Source organism: Balaenoptera borealis (assembly GCF_965194805.1).
Source record: "Balaenoptera borealis genome assembly, chromosome: 13".
Classification (NCBI taxonomy): domain Eukaryota; kingdom Metazoa; phylum Chordata; class Mammalia; order Artiodactyla; family Balaenopteridae; genus Balaenoptera; species Balaenoptera borealis.
Genome location: NC_138870.1, coordinates 90,704,031 through 90,727,677, shown reverse-complemented (window position 1 = coordinate 90,727,677; position 23,647 = coordinate 90,704,031). Strand labels below are relative to the sequence as shown.

The 23,647-nt window shown below is 35.2% G+C and overlaps 1 protein-coding gene and 1 pseudogene across 6 annotated transcripts in view; one reads left to right on the top strand and one right to left on the bottom strand.

The window, feature by feature from the left end:
* LOC309609651 (small ribosomal subunit protein eS8 pseudogene) overlaps window positions 1-15,504 on the bottom strand; it is a 50,958-nt pseudogene extending 35,454 nt beyond the window's left edge. The window contains exons 1-2 of the transcript XR_014249724.1: window positions 15,489-15,504; window positions 836-14,890 (exon numbers count right to left, since the gene is read on the bottom strand). The product of XR_014249724.1 is annotated as a small ribosomal subunit protein eS8 pseudogene (transcript). The remainder of the gene's footprint in view (window positions 1-835; window positions 14,891-15,488) is intronic.
* Window positions 1-23,647, top strand: part of CRY1 (cryptochrome circadian regulator 1) — a 95,268-nt gene that overhangs the window by 36,245 nt on the left and 35,376 nt on the right. The gene's annotated exons all lie outside the window — the stretch shown is intronic.

The following is a 23,647-nucleotide window of genomic DNA, read 5'->3' as shown; positions in this document are numbered from 1 at the left end:
ATACTGGCCTTTTGAGTATTCTTTTTACAATATTAGGCATATTCCCCATCTGGACTGTACATTTGCTATTCCTTCTGCACAGAATGTTCTTCTACCAGCATGGCTTGCTCCCTCACTTGCCTTCAGGTTTCTGCACAAATGTTTCATTATCACTGAGGATTTACCTGACAGTCTTATATAAAATAGCAATCTCCATTCTTTTATTCCCTACAATCCCTATTCCCCCTTGAACCTTGTATTATTCACTTATTATCATTTGACTGATTTCTTTTTTGTTTCTTTATTATTCTGTCACCATCCCTCCCCCACTAGAATGTAAGCTATAGAGTAATAAGAATGTCTTTTTTAAGAAATGTCACAGCTATGTCCCTAATATCTAGTACAGTCCCTGGTGCCTAGTAGATTCTCAATAAATACTTGTTGAATAAATAAATGATTATATAGCATTGTTCAAGCCACTGTCAATATGGTGAGTAGGTACCATCATTTTGGGAAAGTCACAAATCATATTACATTAGAATACTGTGGTTCACCTTCTATGACTTTCTAGATTTCTTCTTTTATTGTTATTGTTATTTTTGGTGTATTTATTTGGTTACTAATGGGGAAAGCTTTTGGCAAACGAGATAATTGTGTTTAATTTAGGTCATGGATCAGAAAAATAAGTATAATTTTCAGCATTTTTTAATATTTTCAGAAAAGAAATTTTTTAGGCTATCTGACTATAAAAACCCATTATATATAGCTCTCTAAAACAGTTTGCTGTTTACAAATGTTTAACAGATTTTATTTAATTCCATGTAAGTCCCATAGAGCCCCAAAATAAATCTCCTACCTGATTTTTCCTGTCCTTTTGAGGTTACAATGCAGTGCTCTCTAAAAATAGACAAAGATTAGTAGGAGGCCTAGATTACAAATACTTCAATGTGATTTTTGAAATGAGGACAGCATAAGTTACATATACTTGTACTAGTGTAATTCAATTCCAGAAGGTATATGATACTTGTATTAAAGATCATCTTACATTGCTAACACAAAGTGAAATGCTGTGCTATTAAAAGACCCATATCAAACATCATCTTTGTGAAACTTTATGACCCTCTCTTGACAGATTTAACTCCTCCCTGTTTTCTTAGTACCATAAACTTTGATCATACAGTTTAATAAGAAATATAATAGTTTATTTTTATACCTTATTTCCATTAAATTTGGGAGGCCTTCAGGATGGGAGTTTTGTGTTTTTGTAACCCAAGAAAATGCCCAAATGTTGATTTAAAGAATGAATGAATGAAAATGCTTCAGATATACTTTTCTATATTTTGTCACTGGTTATTAATATTAAAAAATTATAAAAATGGTGTGGACCATACCACCAGTGGACCATAAAGATAGTAAAAGTTAATACACACCTAAATATGATTTTTTACCTAAGTAAAATAATGTACTTCACACAATTAGTTCATTAAGTACACTTCTGTTGTTGCTCTTTTTTCCTCTAATTAGATTATGTTTTGTCATATAATTATGTAATATCTGTATGGTCAGGGAACATTTTTTATTTTCTGATGTGCAAACACATGCAATTGGAATTTGTTTGTGGTCCGTGACAGGTCCAGACACTCTTGTTTGGAATTTAAGAAATGTCTCTTTCTCTCTCTTTCTCTGTCATTGGAAACTGCATGACACAATAGACCAGTTGAATTTAATTGATAGCTACAGGACATTACATCCAAAAAGAAACCCAGAATACACATTCTTTTCAAGCACTCATGGAATGGTCTCTAGGACAGGCAACATACTAGGTCACAAAACAAGCCTCAGCAAATTAAAAGGATAGAAATTATTTCAAGCATCTTTTCTGACCACAGTTGTATGAAACTAGAAATCAACGACAGAAAGAAAAACAGGAAAAGAATTAACACATGGAGACTAAACAACATGCTACTAAAAAAACCAATGGGTCAACAATATGATCAAAGAAGAAATTAGAAAATACCTTAAGACAAATGAAAATGAAAACACAGCCTTACAAAATCTATGGTATACAACAAAAGCTGTTTTAAGAGGGAAGTTCATAGGGATACAGACCTTCCTCAAGAAACAAGAAAAATCTCAGACAACCTAACCTACCACCTAAAATTATTAGAAAAAGAACAAACAAAACCCAAAGGCAGCAGAAGGAAGGAAATAATAAAGATCAGAGAGGAAACAAATACAATAGACATAAAAATAGAAAATAGCAATAAAATCAAGAGCTGTTTTTTTGAAAAGATAAAGTTGACAACCTCTAACCATGCTCACCAAGAAGAAAAGAGACTCAAATAAACAAAATAAGAAATAAAAGAGGAGAAATAACAATAGATACCACAGAAATACAAAAAAATCATAAGAGAGTACTATGAAAAGTTATATGCCAACAAATTGGATAACCTACACGAAATGGAGAAGCTTCTAGAAACATACAACCTGCCAAAACTGAGTCAAGAAGAAATAGATGAGTTGAACAGACGATCACTAGAAGTGAAATAGAATCTGTAATTTTAAAAACTGCCTCCAAATCAAAGTTAAGGTCCAGACAGCTTCACTGGGGAATTCTACCAAACATACAAAGAAGAACTTATACCTATCCTGCTCAAATTATTACAAAAAGTTGAAGAGGAGGGAACACTCCCAAATTCATTCTATGAAGCCACCATCACCCTGATACCAAAACCAGACAAAGACACTACAAAAAAAAAATTACAGGCCAATGTCCTTCATGAATATAGATGGGAAAATCCTCAACAAAATATTAGCAAACCAAATCCAACAATACATACATACCATCATCAAGCTGGATTCATTCCAGAGTCACAAGGATGGCACAGCATACCCAAATCAATCAATGTGATACACCACATTAACAAAAGGAAACACAAAAACCATGTGAGCATTTTAATAGGTGCAGAAAAAGCATTAGACCAAGTTCAATGTCCATTTATGATAAAAATTCTCACCAAAGTGGGTATAGAAGGAACATACTTCAACATAATAAAAGACATTTATGACACATCCACAGCTAACGTAATTCTCAATGGTGGAAAACTGAAAGACTTCCCACTGAATTCAGGAATAAGACGAGGATGCCCACCCTCACCACTTTTATTCCACATAGTATTGGAAGTCCTAGCCACAGCAGTCAAACAAGAAAAAGATATAAAAGATATCCAGATTGGAAGGGAAGAGGTAAAACTGTCAGTATTTGCAGATGGCATGATATTCTATACAGAGAACCCTAAAGTCTCCACACAAAAACTATTAGAACTAATAAATGAATTCAGCAAGATAGCAATATATAATATTAATATACAGAAGTCCATTGTATTTTTTACACTAACAATGAAATATCAGAAAAAGAATGTAGAAAGAATCCTGTTTAAAATAACATTAAAAAAATAAAATACCTACAAGTAAACCTAACCAAGGAGGTGAAAGACCTATACGCTGAAAACAATAAAACATTGATAAAGGAAATTGAAGATGATTCAAAGAAATGGAAAGATATCCCATGCTCTTGAAAGGATTAATATTGTTAAAATGGCCATACTATCCAAAGCAATCTATGGATTTAATGCAATCCCTATGAAAATACCCATGACATTTTTCATAGAACTAGAACAAATGATTCTAGAATTTTTATGGAATCACAGATGGCCTAGAATTGCCAGAGCAATCCTGAGGAAAAAGAACAAAGCTGGAGGCATAACCCTCCCAGACTTCAGACTATACTACAAGGTGACAGTAATCAAACAACATGGTTTTGGCACAAAAACAGATATATGGATCAATGGGACAGAATAGAGAGCCCAGAAATAAACCCACACACCTACAGTCAATTAATCTATGACAAAGGAGGCAAGAATATACAGTGGAGACAAGACAGTCTCTTCAGTAGGTGGTGTTGGGAAGGCCGGACAGCTCCATGTAAATCAATGAAATTAGAACACTTCCTCATACCATATACAAAAATAAGCTCAAAATGGCTTAAAGACCTAACTATATGATATGACACCATAAAACTCCTAGAAGAGAATGTAGGCAAAACATTCTCTGACATAACTCATAACAATATTTTCTTAGATCAGTCTCCCAAGACAAAAGAAATAAAACAAACAAACAAACAAAAAAACACATGGGGCCGAATCAAACGTAAAAGCTTTTGCACCGCACAGGAAACCATCAACAAAATGAGAAGACAAACTATGGACTGGGAGGAAATATTTGCAAATGATGTGACTGACAAGGGGTTAATATTCAAAATATACAAATAGCTCATACAACTCAATATTGAAAAAACAAACAATGTAATCAGAAAGTGGGTAGAAGACCTGAATAGAAATTGTTCTGAAGAAGACATACAGATGGCCAACAGGTACATGAAAAGATGCTCAACATCACTAATTATTAGAGAAATGCAAATCAAAACCACAATGAGGTGTTACCTCACACAGGGCAGAATGGCTATCTTCAAAATCTCTACAAGTAATAAATGCTGGAGAAGGTGTGGAGAAAGGGGAACCCTCCTATAGTGTTGGTGGGAATGCAAATTGGTGCAGCCACTATGGACAACAGTATGGAGGTTACTTAAAAAGCTAAAAATAGAGCTACCATATAATACAACAATCCCACTCCTGGACATACATCCAGAAAAGACAAAAACTCTAATTAGAAAATATATGTGCACCCCAGTGTTCATAGCCAACATGGTTTACAATAGCCAAGACATGGAAACAACTGAAGTGCCCATTAACAGACGACTGGTTTAAGAAGATGTGATATACATATACATACGTATGTATATGTATATGTATACATATGTATGTATATGTATACATCTGTATGTATATGTATACACACACACACACACAATGGAATATTTACTCAGTCATAAAAAAAGAATGAAGTTTTGTCATTTGGATCTAGAGAGTATTATACTTAGTGAACTAATTCAGACAGACAAATATTATATGGTATCACTTATATTTGGGATCTAAAAAATAATATAAATGAATACAAAACAGAAACAGACTCACAGACATAGAAAACAAATTTATGGTTACCAAAGGGAAAAGGGAGGGGGGGAGGGATAAATTAGGAATATGGCAGTAACAGATACAGACTACTATACATAAACTAGATAAGCAACAAGGATTTACTATATAGCACATGGGGTTATGTTCAATATCTTGTAATAACCTAAATGGAAAATAATCTAGGAAAAAAAATATATCTGAATCACTTTGCTATATACCTAAAACTAACACAATATTGTAAAACAACTATACTTTAGTTTTAAAAAAGAGAGATTTCAGAAGGATTCCAGGCAGTGGCTAGTAGATCCTCCCAGCTAGACTAAAGAGCTGGAAAATCTTAAGGCTGTTGTCCCATAGAACTTTAACATCCTGCCCAAATTGGAGAGAGACCTGTCTAGAGAAGAATTGAGGGTGTGATCTCTCTTGAATGGAGAGGACTAAAGTCAGACTCATAGGAAATTCATTGTTTTAAAGAGAGTTCTCCTGGTGGAAGCATCACAGTGTGAACTGAGATGGCTCTAGTTACACAAAGACTTCTGGGGGCCCAACTTTCTTTGAGTAGGAACAGAGTGAGAAAGCCAATCAGCTGCCAACAAGGGCCATTTCTCATGGAAATGCAAAGACCCCTCCAAGGGCAGAGCTCTGAAGAACAAAGGACTGCAGTCTATTCTACTTAGTAAAGCACACTTTCCTGACTTTTCTCTTCCCTGTCTCCTCACTGTGCTCCCTGAGATGACCGTCAAGTAAATTTCCCATTTTCAAGTTCTTGTCTCAGGGTCTGATTTTGGAAAATCAGGCTATGATGCCAGACATCCTTATTTTGTCCTCGACTATACTGGAAACTCTACTAGTGTTTTCCCACTAAGTATGATGCTGGATAACTCTGGAGAGAAGGGTTGAGTGACCCGAGACCTGGCAAGAAGACACATGTATAGGGAGAAGCTGAGGAGGATGAGGAGTCCCAAGAATAAGATAGATTTGGGGGCCAGCAGAGGGTCATGGCCAGTGAGAAAGTTGGGGTAGGGAATAGCACTAGTGCTTTAGGGTAGAGATGTCTAACATTTAACTTTTGTTACCTGTCTTGTAGTGTCATTTCCTACCACTACCCTAAACTTTCAATAAGAGCCTGCTGTCCATTAAAAAAAACGATGGTGAAAGATAGGTATGAAGTATCCAACTATTTTTTTATCACTGTTTTTATTATAGATTAGTTGTTGAATTCCATCAAGTTCCTTTTATGAACATCGTGACTCATCCACTCTTCTCCAGAATGATCATTATGAGTAAAGCTACTGTGAACATTTTTGTATATGTCTCCCATTAAACATGTCCACACATTTTGGGGGGATATATACATAGGAGTGGCATTGCTGGGTCATAAGGTGGGCATTTCTTCACTGTTAGTAGACACTGCCAGTTTTCCCAAGTGGTTATATCATTCACATTCACACCAGCAGTGCATGGGAGTCTGAGATTACCTATGTTGTTGTCAACACTTGTTATTGTTAGTCTTTTTATTTTCAGTCATTCTGATAGATGTGAAGTGTTATTTCATTATAGCTTTAATTTTCACTTCGTGATTACCAAAGAAGTTGAGCATTTTTTCATGTGGTTAGTAGTCATTGGATACTCGTTTGGGGAAGTGCCTGTTCAGCTCCCATGTCCATTTTTCCATTGTGTTAATATTTTTCTCACTGATTTATAAAATTTCGTTAAATACATTTTTAAAACAACTTAAATATGGTGGTTAAGATGGGCTGAAGTAAAAGCATGGGAAAAGATATATACCATGCAAAGGCTAACAGAAAGCTGGTATCGCTTTAGTAATATCAGATAAAGTTTAAAGCAAGAAGCATAATTGTTAGAGATAAAGAGGGATGTTTCACAGTCATTAAAATGGACAGTCCTCCAGAAAGATATAGCAATTCTAAATTTGTAAGTGTAAAATATAGCCTCAAAATACAGAAAGCCAAAGCTGATAGAACTTAAAGGAGAAATAGACAAATTCAAAGTCACAGAGAAATATTAATACACTTCTTTCAGTAACTAATGGAACAAGCAGACCAAATATCAGTAGTGTTATAAAGGATTGGAACAATATGATTAACAACTTTGACTTAATTCACATATGTAGAGCATTTTATCCAACACCTATAGTGTACATATTCTTTTCAAGGGCACATCGAAAGATTAACAAAATTAATTGTATCCTGGGTCATAAAGCAAGTATCATATTTCACAACATTGAAGTAATAGAGAATATGTTCTCTAATCACAAGGAAATAGGCTCAGAATTAATAACAAAAAGATAATTAGAAAAGCCCCAAATACTGATAGTTAAGCAATATTCTTATAAATAATAAAGAAGAAATCACAGTGGAAATTTTTAAATATTTTGAACTAAATGGTAATGATAATGACATACCAAAATTTGTGGAATACAGCTAAAGACATTTATGGCCCTAAAAGCATCAAGTTGAAAAGAAGGAAGACTGAAAAATCTGAAACGTAAGCATTCTTTTCCAAGAAGTTGAAAAAAAAATCAGAAAAACTAAACTGCAAGAAAGTGAAAGGAAGGAAATAATAAATATGAACAAAAATTAAAACTGAAACAAACAAAATTAAAAGTAAAACCTCTTGAAACAAACAGAATAAAACAAACAAAATCCCCAAAGCTCTTTGTCCTGTATTCTCCCATTTCAGTAAATAGAAATTTTATCCTATCATATGCTCTGTATTTGGAATCAACCTTGACTGCTCTCTTTCTCTCATACCTCGCATTTGTGAGGTGATCCTATAGATGGGGGGTCCCCAACTCCCAGTCCGCTGACCAGTACGGGTCCGTGGCCTGTTAGGAACTGGGCCGCACAGCAGGCGGTGAGTGGCGAGCGAGCATGCTGTTCCCCATTGCTCGCATTACCGCCTGAATCATCCCCCACCAACCCCCATGGAAAAATTGTCTTCCACGAAACTGGTCCCTGGTGCCATAAAGGTTGGGGACCGCTGCTATAGGTTATACCTTAAAAATATATCCAGAATCCAGTCACTTCTTATTCCCTTCGTTGATTACAGCCTGATCTAAGCTATCATTATCTCTTACCTGCATAACTGCTGTAATTTCTTAATTGATCTCTGTATTCCCTCTCTTAGCCCAGTTCTTCATATGATAGTCAGAATTACCCTGTAAAACCTTCATGTCACTCTTGCTCTCTTATCTTTACAGTCCCTTTCCATTTCTCTTGGCATAAAAGCCAAAGAAAGCCCTTACAATGGCCAAGGAGACCCTGAATAATTTGCTCACCTCGTCTTATTTTTTGCCTTCTTCCTGTCCCTCTCTGAGCTACAACCATACTGGCCATCTTGCTGTTCTTCAGACATGCTGTTGAATCTCTAGGCTGTCGCACTTGCTGTTCCTTTCCCCAAATATCCACTTGGCTTACCTCACTTCAGAACTCTGCTAAGAATCACCTTATTAATGAAATCTTCTCAATCAGCCCATAAAACAGCAATCCCCTTCCCCCATACTTGGCACTCCCTACTTTTTTTCTGTAATATAAGCCTGGCACCTAGTAGACACTCAAGTGTTTATTTGTTAAATGAATAAATTCATGGATGGAACTATTCAAGTGGTTACTACCGGAAGTGATGTGAAAGTAATATTTATGTAGGAAAAACTTCCCAAACCTGTTAATTTCAGTATGCAATGCTCTGATTCTTCTGATTTTTTATTTTATCTTGAAATAAGTTTAGGCTTACAGAAGAGTTGCAAAAATAATACAGAGAGAGGGCTTCCCTGGTAGCGCAGTGGTTAAGAATCCACCTGCCAATGCAGGGGACACGGGTTCGATCCCTGGTCAGGGAAAATCCCACACGCCACAGAGTAACTAAGCCCATGCACCACAACTACTGAGCCTGCACTCTAGAGCCTGCGAGCCAGAGCTACTAAGCCTGTGCACCACAACTACTGAGCCCACGTGCCACAACCACTGAAGCCCACGTGCACAGAGCCTGTGCTCCACAACAAGAGAAGCCACCGCCATGAGAAGCCCGTGCACCGCAATGAAGAGTAGCCCCTGCTCGCTGCAACTAGAGAAAGCCTGCATGCAGCAATGGAGACCCAACACAGCCAAAAAAATAAAAAATAAATAATAATAATAATACAGAGAGTTACCGTATACCCTTCAACCAGCATCTCTTAATGTTAATACCTTATATAATCATAATACAATTATCAAAAGTAAGAAATTAGCATTGGTACAATGCTGTTAACGAAAGTACAGACTTTATTTGAATTTCACCGATTTTTCCACTAGTATTTTTTCTGTCCCAGAGTCCAGTCTACAATTCCCTATTGCATTTAGTCATCATGTCTCCTTAATTTCTTCTGGCTGGTAACAATATCTCAGGCTTTCCTTATCTTTCAAGACCTTAAGACTTTTAAAAGTACTAGTCAGGCATTTTGTAGGATCTCCCTCAATTTGGACTTATCTAATGTTTTCTCATGATTAGATCAAGGTTTTGCGTTTTTGAAAAGTACCACAGAAGTGATATGGCTTTGTCGTATCAGGGGAGACATGGTATCAGTGTGTCTTATTACTGGTGATATTACCTTTGATCATGTGGTTAAAATAGTGTCTTCTGGGTTTCTCCACTGTAAAATTACTATTTTTTTCCTTTGTAATTAATAAATATTTTGGAAGAGATATTTTGATAAATATTTTGATAAATTTTATTTTTCTCCTGATACTTTCAGATATTAATTTTAGTATTCATCAGTGGATCTTGCTTGAAGCAATTATTATGTGCCATTCCAATCATGATTTTTTCATTCCTTCTATATTTATTAGTTGGAATTCTTCTGTAATGAAGACTTGTTCCTTCTCCCCCCATTTATTTATTCAATAATTTATTTATAAAAGTGTGGGTTTGTGAGTATTTGTTTTATTCTTTGGGTTATAATCTATTACTGTTACTGTTTATTTTGTTTAAATTGGTCCAGCTTTGACATCCATCTTATTTTTAGACATGCACCCATCTTATTTCTCTTGAGCACTTCCTTACTTTCTGGCACCATGAGATGCTCCAGCTCATCTTGTATTTTTCTTGCTCTGCCCTGAAATCAGCCACTGCTCTGTGGAATCCTGGTTCTTCTAATTGGAGAAGGATATTTAGAAACCAAGATCTGGATACTTGTTTCATCTTTTATAGCCTTTTTTTGTGTCCTGGCACTCTTTTTTTTCTTCTTCTTTTTTCATAGTCCTACCACCATGAAAACCTCTGAAAAACTTGACTTATATCCAGAGGAAAGTTAACATTATTAGAAGAGAATTTTCTGGTAGGAATATCAGAAAACCAATATATGTAACTCTGTCATTTGCTTTTGTACATGTGTTGAACAGATTTTATTTAGTTCTATTTTAATCCTCTAAAGCCTAGAAGTAGATTTTAAATATGATTTTTGGCCTATCCTCATAGTGTTACAATGTAATCGTTTCTAAAAATACACATGGGATAGTAAAAGTCTTAGATTTCAAGTACTTTGTGATTTGGGGATTAGGGAGGCATAAATTACATAGCCTTATACTAGTGTAAATTAACCTCAGAAGTTAAAATATATTTCAAGTAAAGACTGACTCAAATTGTTATCCCAAAGTGCTGTGATAGATACTAAAGATCCAGATCAGTCATACCTGTAAAATTTTAGAGCTCTTCCTCAGCATATTTGCCTTCCTTTTACATGTCCTTTAACAATAGGGATTTCAATAATACAATATATTAATTACTAGAATAATAAATTTGCACATCTTATTCTCATTGAACTTGGAGGCTCCAAGGACTGGAATTCTGGATGTATTTATTTATTTATTGTTTATTTTTATTTTTGGCTGAGTTGGGTCTTCGTTGCTGCGTGTGGGCTCTCTCTAGTTGCAGCGAATGGGGGCCACTCTTCATTGCAGTGCACGGGCCTCTCATTGCAGTGGCCTCTCCTGCTGCGGAGCACGGGCTCCAGGCGTGCGGGCTTCAGCAGTTGTGGTTCACAGGCTCAGTAGTTGTGGCTTGCAGGCTGAAGAGCGCAGGCCCAGCAGTTGTGGCTCACGGGCCTAGTTACTCCGCGGCATGTGGGATCTTCCCGGACTAGGGCTCGAACCCATGTCCCCTGCATTGGCAGGCGGATTCTCAACCACTGCGCCACCAGGGAAGCCCTGGATTTATTTTTTTGTGTCCTATGTAGATGCCCAGATGTTGGTTTATGAATGAAAGAATGTACCTCAGAATATGTGACTCTACATTTTATTAGATTACTAATAATTAATTCTCAAATATCTCTAAAGAGAGTAAAAGTTAATGTGAATCTAAATGAGTCTGTTTACCAAATAAGAAGTGATAGGATAGTACTTCGGGTTCATTTAGTTTCATTTATGTTTCTCTGTCTAAGCATAGAACAAGTTCTGTATGTAGTTATATAGCATCTGTAAAGATGAGACGTTTCTTATTTTCAACTATGAAATTAATGGGATGTGTTTGAGGTCCATGACTGGTTCATAACTCACTTATTAATAATTAAGTAAAATTGACCCCTTTTTGTTATTGAGAATTGCATCAGACTTAGAATTCTGAAATTTCAGTTTGATTTCCATGTTATCTTCTTCTCTGCCTTTTTTTTTTGACCCTTTACCATCTCACCCCCTACTCTATCCTTCTTTGTTCATTCTTGCTTCTCTGTCCCATCAGTCTTTGCTTCTCTGTCCCATATAAGACATATAAGAGTATATGTCCCATATACTCTTGCTTCTTTCTATCATGTGTCCTTACTTCTCTCATGTGTTACTACATCTTTATCCCCTCTCCCTCCCTTCCTTCCATCAGTCATTCTTTCCATGTTTCCTTCTGGGAGTACACATATCTAGCCTCTGCTTCCGTATATCCAGACCTCATTCCATCCTTCCTTTTCTTATTCCTTCTCTCTCTCCAGCCTTCTTTCTGTCCTATCATTCCTTCTGTTCATTCAAAGCGAAGGTCCTTTCTTCCATCAGTTCTTCTTTTCTTTTATCTAGTCTAATGACTACCATATATGTACTGATGAATTCCAATTTTATATCTTCCACCCACACACTTCTACCTTGGACTCCAGATTTAACAATCCCACTTCCTGTGCTATATTACCTCTTGAATTCCTACCCAGATACCAACTGCTCTTATCATTTTCACTATTACCACTATTATTCATGCCACCATCATCTCTTCTCTAGAGCAGTATAGTAGCCTCCTAAGTGGTCTTCCTATTTCTGCCCTTTGCCTGATAACTCATTTTCTACCCAGCAGTCCAAGTGATTATTTTAAAAGTTAAGTCATGTCATGTCCCAGTCTCTGCTCAAAACCTTTCAAAGGATTCCTATCTTTTTATATTATTATTGAGGTAACATTGGTTTAGAAGTTTCATGTGTAAATTATAATTTAATTTATGTGTACACTGCAGCATGCTTACCACTAATACAGTCACCATACAGTTAACCCCCTTTACCTATTTTGTGTTTCCATCCTCTCTGGTAACCACCAATCTTATTTTTCACAGATGAAAATAGAGATCTTATTTTATTCTTTTTTCCCCAGCTTTATTGAGATATAATTGACATGTAACTAGTCTTTTTCTGAAGGAGAGAAATTTCAAATAGGACTGTTAGACTACTGAAAAGCATTACACATAGATCTGGGAAAGCATGCTTTTGAACACGTTAGACATTTTATTTAGTTATGTGTAAATCCTTTAAAGCCTAGAAGTACATCTTATACTTGATTTTGGCCTAACCTGGTAGAGTCACAATGCTGTGGTTTCTAAAATTAGACAAGGAGTAAGAGTTCTAGATTATACATAGCTTTGTGTGATTTTTGAGATCAGAGAGGCTTAAGTTACATAGATTGTATTAGTGTAAATCGATTCCAGAGATTGAGTGATCTTGGCCCTTTTAAACTCTATTATTAATTCTAATAATTTTCGGTGTATTCCTTTTTTTATATGTTGATAGTGTCAATACCCATATCATCTGTAAATAATCATGTTTTTGTTTCTTCTTTTCCCATCCTTATACCCTTTATCTCTTGATCTTCTCATTACTACACTTGTTGGTCCTACAAGTACCAGGTTGAACAGAAGCAGTGGCAGGCATCCTTGTCTTCTTCCCAATCCTAAAAGAAGTACTTTCAACATTTTACCATTAAATATGATGTTTTCTGTACTTTTTGTGAATGCCCTTTTTCACATTAAGGGGGTTACCTTCTAGTCCTGGTTTGTTGAGGCTAAAAGGAAATTGAATTTTAATAGCTACTCTTTCTGCATCTGTTCAGTTGGTCATGTGAAATTTCTTTATTCTATGAATGAGGTGAATACACTAACCCGTTTTTAAACATTAAACTAATCAACTTTCTGTGGATAAGCCCAACTTGATCATGATGTATATTTTTTAATGTATTGTTGTATTTGGCTTGCTAATATGGTATGCTTGTGAGTGAGATTAGTTTGTAATTTTCCTTTTGTACTGTCCTTGTCTGATTTTGGTATCAAGGTAAATCTCACCTCATAAAGTGAGTTAAGGAGTGTTCCTTTTTTGTCTATCCTCTGTATGAGGTTAGAATCCTCTGTAAAATTAAAACTGTCTATTTCATGAATGTTTGGTAGAATTCATCTGTACAGCTGACTGGCTCTTGTGTTTTCCATATAAGATTTTTAACCATGAATTCAGTTTCTTTAGTAGCTATGAGACTGTTCATGCTCTTTTTTTGCTCTTGAGTCAGTTTTGGTAAGTTTTAAATTTCTTCTTGAGTCAGTTTTGGTAAGGAATTTATCCATTTTATCAAAGTTTTCAAATTTATTTGCATAAAATTGTTCATACTGCCTTATTTGCCATTTAATCCCTGCAATATCTGAGATTATATCATCTTTTTTATTCTTAATATTGCTTATTTTGTCTGCTCTCAATTTTTCCCTTAATTTACCTTGTCAGAGTTTTACAGTATTGTTTCTTCAAGTAATAAATTTTGGCTTTGTTGTTTCTATTATGTATTTGTGTTCTCTTTTCACTAATTCCTGCTCTTGATCATTTCCTTCTTTCTTTTTCTTCTTTAGAACATAGAGACCAATAGGTGAACAATAGAACAATAAACACCTTTATTACTTGAGCTAAGATAGGAGGGAGGAGGATTTGTTTGCCTTTCCGGGCCTTGATTTTCCTCAGCTAGAACTCCAGCTCCTTGCACTCTAGCACATAGCCATCTGCTTCACCACACTGGCCTGGTTTTGAAACAAGGCATGCAAGGAGCTTGCCCTGCTGGAACTGCTCCTCCAGAAGACTGCTGATTTTGGCATTCTTTTTCCTTTCATCATATTTCTTCTGAATTTTCTTTGATTGTTTTTTGTTTAAAATCCCTTCCACCTCGAAGTCAGCTTGGCTCCCTTCTTGCGGCCCCAGGGCAGTGCGTAGTGGGACTCCTACCACTGTCAGAATAGTGTGCTGTCAGTGAGCATGATGCAGTTCTTCACCAGGGTCTTGGTACTGACCAGTTCATTGTTGGAGGCACTGTAAACAATAATGAGCCTCGTTTTGCACGTACAACACTCCAAGCCTCAGGGGAAGTTCCCCATGTCCAGCCTCAAGGTACGGTATTTGTTGCCTCCCTGCATGTGGAATGTGTGTATGAGGCAGGGTCAATCTTAGTGTTGGCAGCGGGGATTCCCAGCTCATACTTCTGCTTCTTGTGGTAGGTCTTTCTCCCTTTCCTAGTCTTGTGGCGCTTGTGCCAGTTGTTCCGAGATATGCCTATTGCTCAGTGCTGGCTGGAAAGAGATAATTTCCTTCTTTATATTTTTTTTAAGATTTATTCTGCTGTTTTCCTAACTCAATTTCAAGTCTTTTTTTCTAATGTAAGCATTTAAGCCTATATATTTTCTTCTAATACCTCTTTTTTGTTGTTTTTCATTCTGTGCATTTTAGATATATTTTTTTCATTATCATTCAGTTTTAGGTATTTACTAAAATCCATTGTGATGTTCTTTGATAAATTGTTTGGAGAAGTGTTTTTTAATTTCAAAATGTATGATAGATACCAATTCCTTTCAATCTGTTGAATAGTATTATGACCTAGTACAGGGTCAATTTTCATGAGTATTCCATGTATACTTGAATAAATGTTCTCTACTTATTGGATATAATGTTCTCTGACTGCTTTATATCTTATGTCTTTGTCTTTGGTTTTGTGTAGTTTCAATATGGTGTATCTAGATGTGGATCCTTTCTCTGTCTCTGTCTCATCTCTCCCTCTCTGTATCTCTGCTTATTTTTATCTGTTCTTTATTTCTGTTTTTATTTCCCCTCCTCTCCATCCCACCTCCCAACTGTATCCCCATGTTCCTCTCTTTCTTACCCTGCTTGAGATTCATGAGCTTCTTGAATTGATATCTTTCAGTGGTTCTGGAAAATTTTCAGTAATTTTCAGGTCTCTTATTCTGCAGCTCAGATTAAGTTCGTTTCCTTGTGGATTTTATGATTGATTGATTGATTTTTGGTGGAACTTTTTCTGTAGAAATTGAAGCATGGGTTGAAGTTGAGAATCCAGAGAGGATTTATAATTTCTTTTAACAATTATCTCAGATCACAACCAACCTGGGACCACGTTAATGCAATGATATGCTTGAGATGTTTGGTACCATTTAAATTCCATGAATTTGCATTGAGATTATGCATGGGGGGGATGCACAAGAATTTTTTAATAAAATAAATAATTTTAGATTTATAGAAAACGTGCAGATATAATACAGAGAGTTCCTGATTACTCTATACCCTGTTTCCCCCAATATTAACATCTTACATTACCACAGTATTTTTGTCAAAACTAAGAAATCATAGTACTAGCTAAATTCCAGACTGTATTCAGATTTCCACTAATGTTCTTTTTCTGTTCCAGGATTTCATCCACATTACCACATTGCATTTAATCATGTGTCCTTAGTCTCCTCTGTCCTGTGACAGTTCCTCAGGCTTCCCTTGTTTTTTATGACCTTTTGGATTTAGAGTACTGGTCATGTATCTTGTAGAATAGTCCTCAATTTAGTTTTGTCTGATGTTTCTCTCATCTTTAGAGTGGGGTTATGGGTTTTGTGGAAAATATCACAAAGGTGAAGTGTTCTTCTCATCACATCATACCAAGATGTACATGATACATGAATGACTTATCACTGATGATGTTTGCTTTGATATGTGGTTGCAGTACTGTTTGCCAGTTTTCTCCACTGTGAAATTACTATGTTTAACCTTTCCATTCAGGAATGGGAGGTTTTATTTTCTTTCAGCCCAGACTGAGTAGAGACAGGCAAGTTTCCTTCCTGTCCTATTAAGATTTATGTCTTATTTACATTTGAACTGTGGATGGAGCTCTTTAAAGCCCGGGTTTTATATTGAGGGTCTATTATTAGTTTCCTCAGTTGGATGGGCCTTGGGCTTTATCTCCTGTCCTCCTCAACCTGGATTATGTTTAAGCTTTCCAGGGCTCTGTAGAAATCCTCAAGGCTAAAGCTGACCTTACCACTCTGCTTAAACTCTTATGATTCCTTACTTTTGGGGCAGTCCAGTGAATTATGTTTAAAAGTTTTCTTTTGTTGTTTTTTGTTAACTTTTTGTTAGTTATTTCCACTAGGGTATCTTAATCCAATGTACTGTCAGCAACAGAAGTTAGTAGGTTTCTTTTGACATTGATTTTGAATATTTTTAAAAATGTTAACACTTGTGTTGGGGGGAAATACAGCTTAGACTTAGAAAGTATGTTACTTGTAGTCATTCTCCCAATTCCTCACTCCCCCCACCCAAACACACACAGTTCTTATGAGTTTCTTAATTTAAAGATACTGTTTTCTCTGCTGTGATTGATCTTTCCTATTTGATCCTCATGATCAACACCTGTTGATTCCAAACTCTGCTCAAGTGTTTTCTTCCTCATGCCTTCTCCTGTCTCCTTTCCCCTGTCCCCACACACAGAGTTTGATTTCATCTGTGCTGCCATAATATACCCTTCATTAAGAAATATGAATACATATATATCAATGTTGGTTTGAATATTATGGTAGATGTTATTATTGTTCACCATTATTCACCTGCAGGAAATTTATGCTTCTGCCTTCTTGAAGTTTGGCTTGCCCATGTAACCTGCTTTAACCAATTAAATGTGAGCAGAAATGCCTTGCCTGATCTGCAGTAGATACATAGCATGAGTGAGAAATAAACTTTAGTTATTTTAAGACACTGAGCTTTGAGAGTTGTTTGTTACCTCAGTGTAACCTAACATGTTCTGTCTTAATTGACACACATGCTCAATCCCCCATCTTGAAGGCAAAAGCTGTATTTTAGTCGTCTTTATGTCCTTAAAGCTGCCAGCCTAATTTTCTTAAAACATTTTAGATTATTACATATCCTTCAGGAAAGTAACATTATATAGTGCAAAGAGCGTGGGTTTAGAGGCAGACACATCAAAATTAAAAAATTTTTTACTTGATTGCTTAGCTGAGTTACTTTGGAAGATGTCCTTGAGTTTTAGATTCATTTTTAAAATGAGATACCTTATTAAAGTTGTTGGGAATATAGTATATGTAAAGTACCTAGTACAGTAGACATTCTTTCCCTCTCACATTTCTTACTTCTCCATTGACTATTGAATCAAGTCTTTAAAAGTCCCTTTCTCCTGCTTTCATTAATTTATTTATTTGATTAGTCATTAGATAAATATTTTTTGAACTGCTACTATATGTCAGGCATTGTCTAGTTACTGGGAAGTGGTGAACAAGGCCTAGTCCCAGTCTTTAAGGTGGTTACAGTCCTATGGCCAGTAATTCTCCCTTCCTGTCTTCAGCTATCAAACAAAGTTATATTAATACTGCAAGTCCTCTCTCTACCATCACCTTGAAAATTTTGCCTAAATTTCTCCACATCTCAAAAAAAAAGAAAAAAAATCCAGAACTGATTGTTCCCTCCTGATTGTTCAAAGCAAATTACTGGTATTCATATGTGTCTCTTATAATATATATTGCATTCTGCCATAACAGGTTCTGTTATATTTGTATATATCATGTACATTTTCAAGTTTCTTTTCTAAATTTTAAGCTCCTTGAGTGTTGGAATTTCATATCATTTATATTGTATTCCTCAAATCAAGAATATTATGTGGATAATGAATAATGTCATTCGTTAGAAGGTGTTTTAGGAATTTATGGGGGCATTTTTGGTAGTCACAGTGATTGGAGGGTCCTAGTGGAATTAATGAGGAGAGACTGAGGATGGAAAACTTCTTGCAGTGCTCAGGACGGTCTGTCAAAATAAATAGTTGTCCTGAGTCCCACATAACTTTCAAATATTCTACTAGATGTTTCATGAAACACCTAGTAAGTGAAAAACTTATTCATGATTTTCAAAATCTAGAGCCTAAATCCCTTTTTATGTGTAAACACTAGGTATTTTTTACACAGTTTTAATATACATTGAGTGTTCCTGAAATATATTGATCACCGATGTGAATCAAGGGAAGATTGAACTTTGTCCAGACGTCTACTAAATCTTGCTCAACATTACAGGAAACCAAAGGCAGTAACACTCATGGTATTTGAGTCACCAATAATACAACTGTATCATTCTGTTTTTGTAGCTGTTGAATTTTAAATGATTCTGTATGTAGGTGTAGGCATCCAACTAATTCATTGTCTTTTTGTTTCATACCCAGATTATTTACTTATGGTAAGTAAATGTTGCTTGTTTTTAAAATATAAATGACTTTCCTTAAACTTCTCTCATATATTACATTGGAGCATTATATTAATGCTTTAAAATTGTATATAAAGATATGTTATCTATGAATTTCATTTCAGAATTTAAAATAAGGCAGTGAAAAATATTTGTTATAAAAAGTGACATTGTGTCATGGTTTAGAACCACTGATTTATGAACCATTAGAGCCTGGAAAAATATAAAATTTGCTTTTAAAATACATATTTAATCCTATTCAACATTAAACTGTTCTCTTCAGGGAAAGTGTATATCACAAATATTCTGATAATTTGAATAATGTTAGTTAAGAGCACTAAAAATTTGTTACAAACCAGAAAAAAAGCATATGTAAACTTTATTCAATTTAGAAAGAGACAAATTGCTATTTATAATTTTTGAACTTCTAATGAAACACCAATGACTGCTTAATGACTGAGACTCTCCATTTTTTCCTTTATTATAGTTAGTATATCCAGAACTTTTATTTTAAAAAATTTAACTCTGTTGTTTCACAAGGAGGAAGGGTAGAAGAGAAGATATTTTGCATGTGATTTAATGATCTTAATTTATAGTCTGTAAATCAGTTCTCTAGGGTCAGCAATGAATTGTTTTGATTTAGATATTCTAAGTGTAGTTTTCATTGTTGAGCATGTGATAAGATATATTTTATAAACTCAAGTGCAGAACCAGATGGCTTTATTCTGGTATGATACGTGTTAATTCATAATGCCTTGTTTTTAGCAGGAATGGGATTATGTTGTATCTTACTGTTGCCTTTTTTAGACTATTTTATAGACAGAACTAGAAATTCTAGTTATATAAAGCTGTACTAGCACAGGCTGGAAAGTAGGTCATTGTTATGGGGAGTATACCAAACTGCCCACTGGTTGCTATAGCAATGACCTACTTTAAGAAACTATTTCTGTTGATTCATGTTGAAATCATCTTTTGGCATAAAGAAACTCACCGCATGTAATTTTTCCTAATAGCAGTAAGGTAGTGATCGCTGGAGGTAAAAAAAAAAATCCTTAAAATGTTTAAAGTGAAGAAATATATTTTCTCACCTAACACCTCTTCAATTTATTTTGAAGTGCTGCAATTAGTATTGTAATTAAATAGTACCAGAACTATTCTTCTGTGTAGGCAATACAATTATGCAGAGGGGTGTAGTGAGTTTTACTACCCTTTGGCCTATTTAAAAATCAACCCGTTACGTGTAGTTAATAGCATTATTAACTGAGCCTTCAAATGGGTATGGTTTCAAGAAAACAGTAAACATGCCAAATTGGATAAGGTCTGAAAATAAGTTCCTATTAAAATTGTACCTTATGGGGAGTTCCCTGGTGGCCTAGTGGTTAGGATTCTGGGCTTTCACTGCTGTGGCCCCGGTCAGTCCCTGGTTGGGGAACTGAGATCCCGCAACCTGCACAGTGGGGTCAAAAAAAAAAATGTACCTTATGTAATTTCAATGTATTGTATTAAATCATTCCATTCAATATTGGATTCCTGTTCTTAGGTACATGCATTCGTAATATATAAAGGTTGAAATTGGTGTGTTCTCTGAAACACATTGAATCTGAACTCTGGCAGAACTCACTCTCTTCCCAGTTGAGGGTAAAGGATGAAAAGTTAGACTATATAGTACCCTTTGAAGTAATAACATTTTTCCTTCAGCACTAAAAAGAAATCTTACCTGTCAATGAGTTGATATTTTGAACTTGGTGTATTGGAGATTTTATGGTATTATCAAGGAAGAATTATATGCTTAAAGATTAGTTGATTCAAGGTCTTAATTGCACTGTATCTTGTTGTATATATATTCATATTCACATTTGCCTTGCCTTGTGGGAAAGATTTTCATCAAACCTTTGTTCAAAGTCACATTCAGAGAAAGTTAAGAGTTCAAGATGATTGTGTATATAGATGTAGGCATTAACTAATTCATTATCTTCTGTTGTCATGCCCCGGTATTTACATATAGAAATACATGTTACTTCTTTCAAAACTATAAATTTTTCCCAAGGGGGAATAATTATAACTTCTGCTGAATGAATATCTACCAAGTACTAGTTATTTTATGCTCTTTCTATCCTTTCAGCAGATGTTCAAGACAACTCTATAGCTTATTTTCTACTATTTCTGATCTTTTCAACAAATTGTGTAAGGCACATGATGAGATTTGTTTGCCAAATGTAGAATCCAAAACACAGGTAAAGAAAACTGTGTAGTTAGGAGTGAGACACAGATACTTAATTTGAAATCCTTCAGGAGGAGAAGGTGATCTATATATGATAGCTATCATATAACGTACAATCTGAAAGTTTCTCTAGGATGAGGTTATATCCTTTGAGGGTTTAGGGGATGGAGAAATTACTTTCAGGTGGAAGACTGAAGATTAGTAGAATATGAACTTAAAGAGATGGGAATTGGGAAAGGTACTCCAGGCCAAGGGAAAGAGCATGGAGCAAATTCCAGGAGATTGAATGTGTGGGGAAAAGAGAAGTAGTTTGGTTTGGCGGGAGGGAAAGAGGAATGGTAGGAAATGAACCCTGGAGCCCTAAGTTAGTCAAACAAAATAATTTGTTCTTTATTCTATAAAGAATGAAGTTTTGAAGACCTTTTTACAGGAAAGTGTGCCTCAGGAAGATTTCATATTGTGTATAAAATGGATAAGAGTGGAGAGAGATTGTTGGTAGACAGAGCCATTTTAAGGCATTGCAGCAAATAATACTAGCAAGAGATAACAAGGGATAGAATTATTGTAGCAAGAATAGAAGTGATAGGAAGGAGGAGACTAAAAAAATAATAGATAACAGTTATATAATCATGCTTACTATGGGTCAGGCACTGTTCTAAGAGCTTCACATATGTTATTTAATTCTCACAACAATAGTGTGATATGGGCCCTGTTACTACTCCAATTTAACAGATGAGGAAATTAGAACTTTTCAGGATTGATTGAGGGATAGTAACTTGCTGCTATCAATTGTTAAATTATGGGACATCTATGCAATGGAATACTATGAAACCATGAAAATTGATGCCATAGAAGTATGTCTGTTGCTTTGAAAATATGTTCACTATGTGTTAAACCAGGTTTACAGTAAATATAATATTTCTGTTTTGTTCTACTTTGAATGAATATGCTAATTGTCAATTTTATAACTTTTATGACATTTGAAAAAAGTGTATGTTTCTCTCTTCTTTACCGCCACCCCAAACTCCCTCTCCCCAAGGGTAGCTATTATTAATAGCTTGGAGAGTATCCTTCCAGTTAACAAGTAGATATATGCAAAGTAAATTTTATTTTATCAAAATAATATATGCAATAGTTTTAAAAGTCACAGTGCAAAAAGCCTTATAACAAAGGACAGCATCACCGATATGTTCTCCTCCATCCTGCTCTTTTTCTTTTCTTCACAAGTCTTTTCTGAAATACCTATTTGAGTCCACTGTATCTCTGCAATCTTTATGTGAAATTATAGTGATATAAACAATAACATCCATGGAAGAAAAACATCATCAATAACATCTATGGGAGAAAAACATCATACCGCAATACAACTTCTGTTCCTTTGTTTTATGAAGTGCCAAAACAAAATTAACTTTTTGGTTGCAAAACTTTTTCCATTGCTTCAGTCCACGTCATTCTGTACAATGTTTGTTTGGTTCATAGAGTATTTATTGAAAAGCATTAAGAATGCTTATTCAGCTTGTGAACAAGAAAGGGAAAAATAAAGGGCTAATTATTAACTAATCCAGGCTTACTTGTTCATTTTATAAATGAATCAGATCCTTTTTTTTTCGTTTCCCATCTTGTTGTCTATCATTGACCTGCTTGTACTACATAAAAACTTTTCTAACAGAAAAGTAGAATATGGTGAATTCTTGCTACTTACTACCAGCTCTGGTAGAGAAGATACTGAAACTAATACTACAAAAGAGATTTGAGGATTATCTCTGCCTTGGATTATCCTTCCAGGACATTTTAGTTTTGTACTGTTAAAACTTAAAAATTGCTAGTTCACTCAACTTCTTAATTTTTGATCTGAATACTACAGGCTCTAAAAATTCTTTTGCCAAGCAAATACAGAAAACTAGATGCTTGCCAATAAACAGTTGTCACCGAGCATGATAAGTTATTCGTAGTTATGGATAATTTTACAAAACTTAGATACTTTTATATTGCTCTAACAACAAACAACAACAATATTCTCCCCAAAGTATTTGCACATTGGCAGTGGTGGGTTGGGATGGTGATTGGGTATTAGGGAGGTAACTCCAAACCAAGACAGAAAGGGGATGTGATGAAATATAAATGTGAGTATATATTTGTTTAAGGACAACTGTGAGACTTCCTAAGGTGAAATGGTGGGATGTCTTTAACATCCTCGTGAGTATAGCACTGTGACTTCCCAAGCCCGTAGAGATGATGATTCCTAAAGGAATTCCTTTAGGAATTCCTAAAGGAATATCAAACTTGACTAGGTATACTGATGTCACTAATAACTACAGTTGTAGAAAATTAACAAGACTTTCTTGGTGAAATTATGGGATCAGAATGGGCAAAGACAACAAAATGATCTATTCTGAATAATCTTCTAGAAAAATGCTGTCCAGTAGAACTTTCCGCAATGATGGAAGTGTTCTTCACCTGTGCTGTCCAATATGGTAGCTACTAGGCACACATGTAGCTCTTGAGAGGCCTTGAAATGTGGTAAGTGTGACTGAAGAACTGAATTTTTAATTTTAATTAATTTAAATGGCTACACGTGC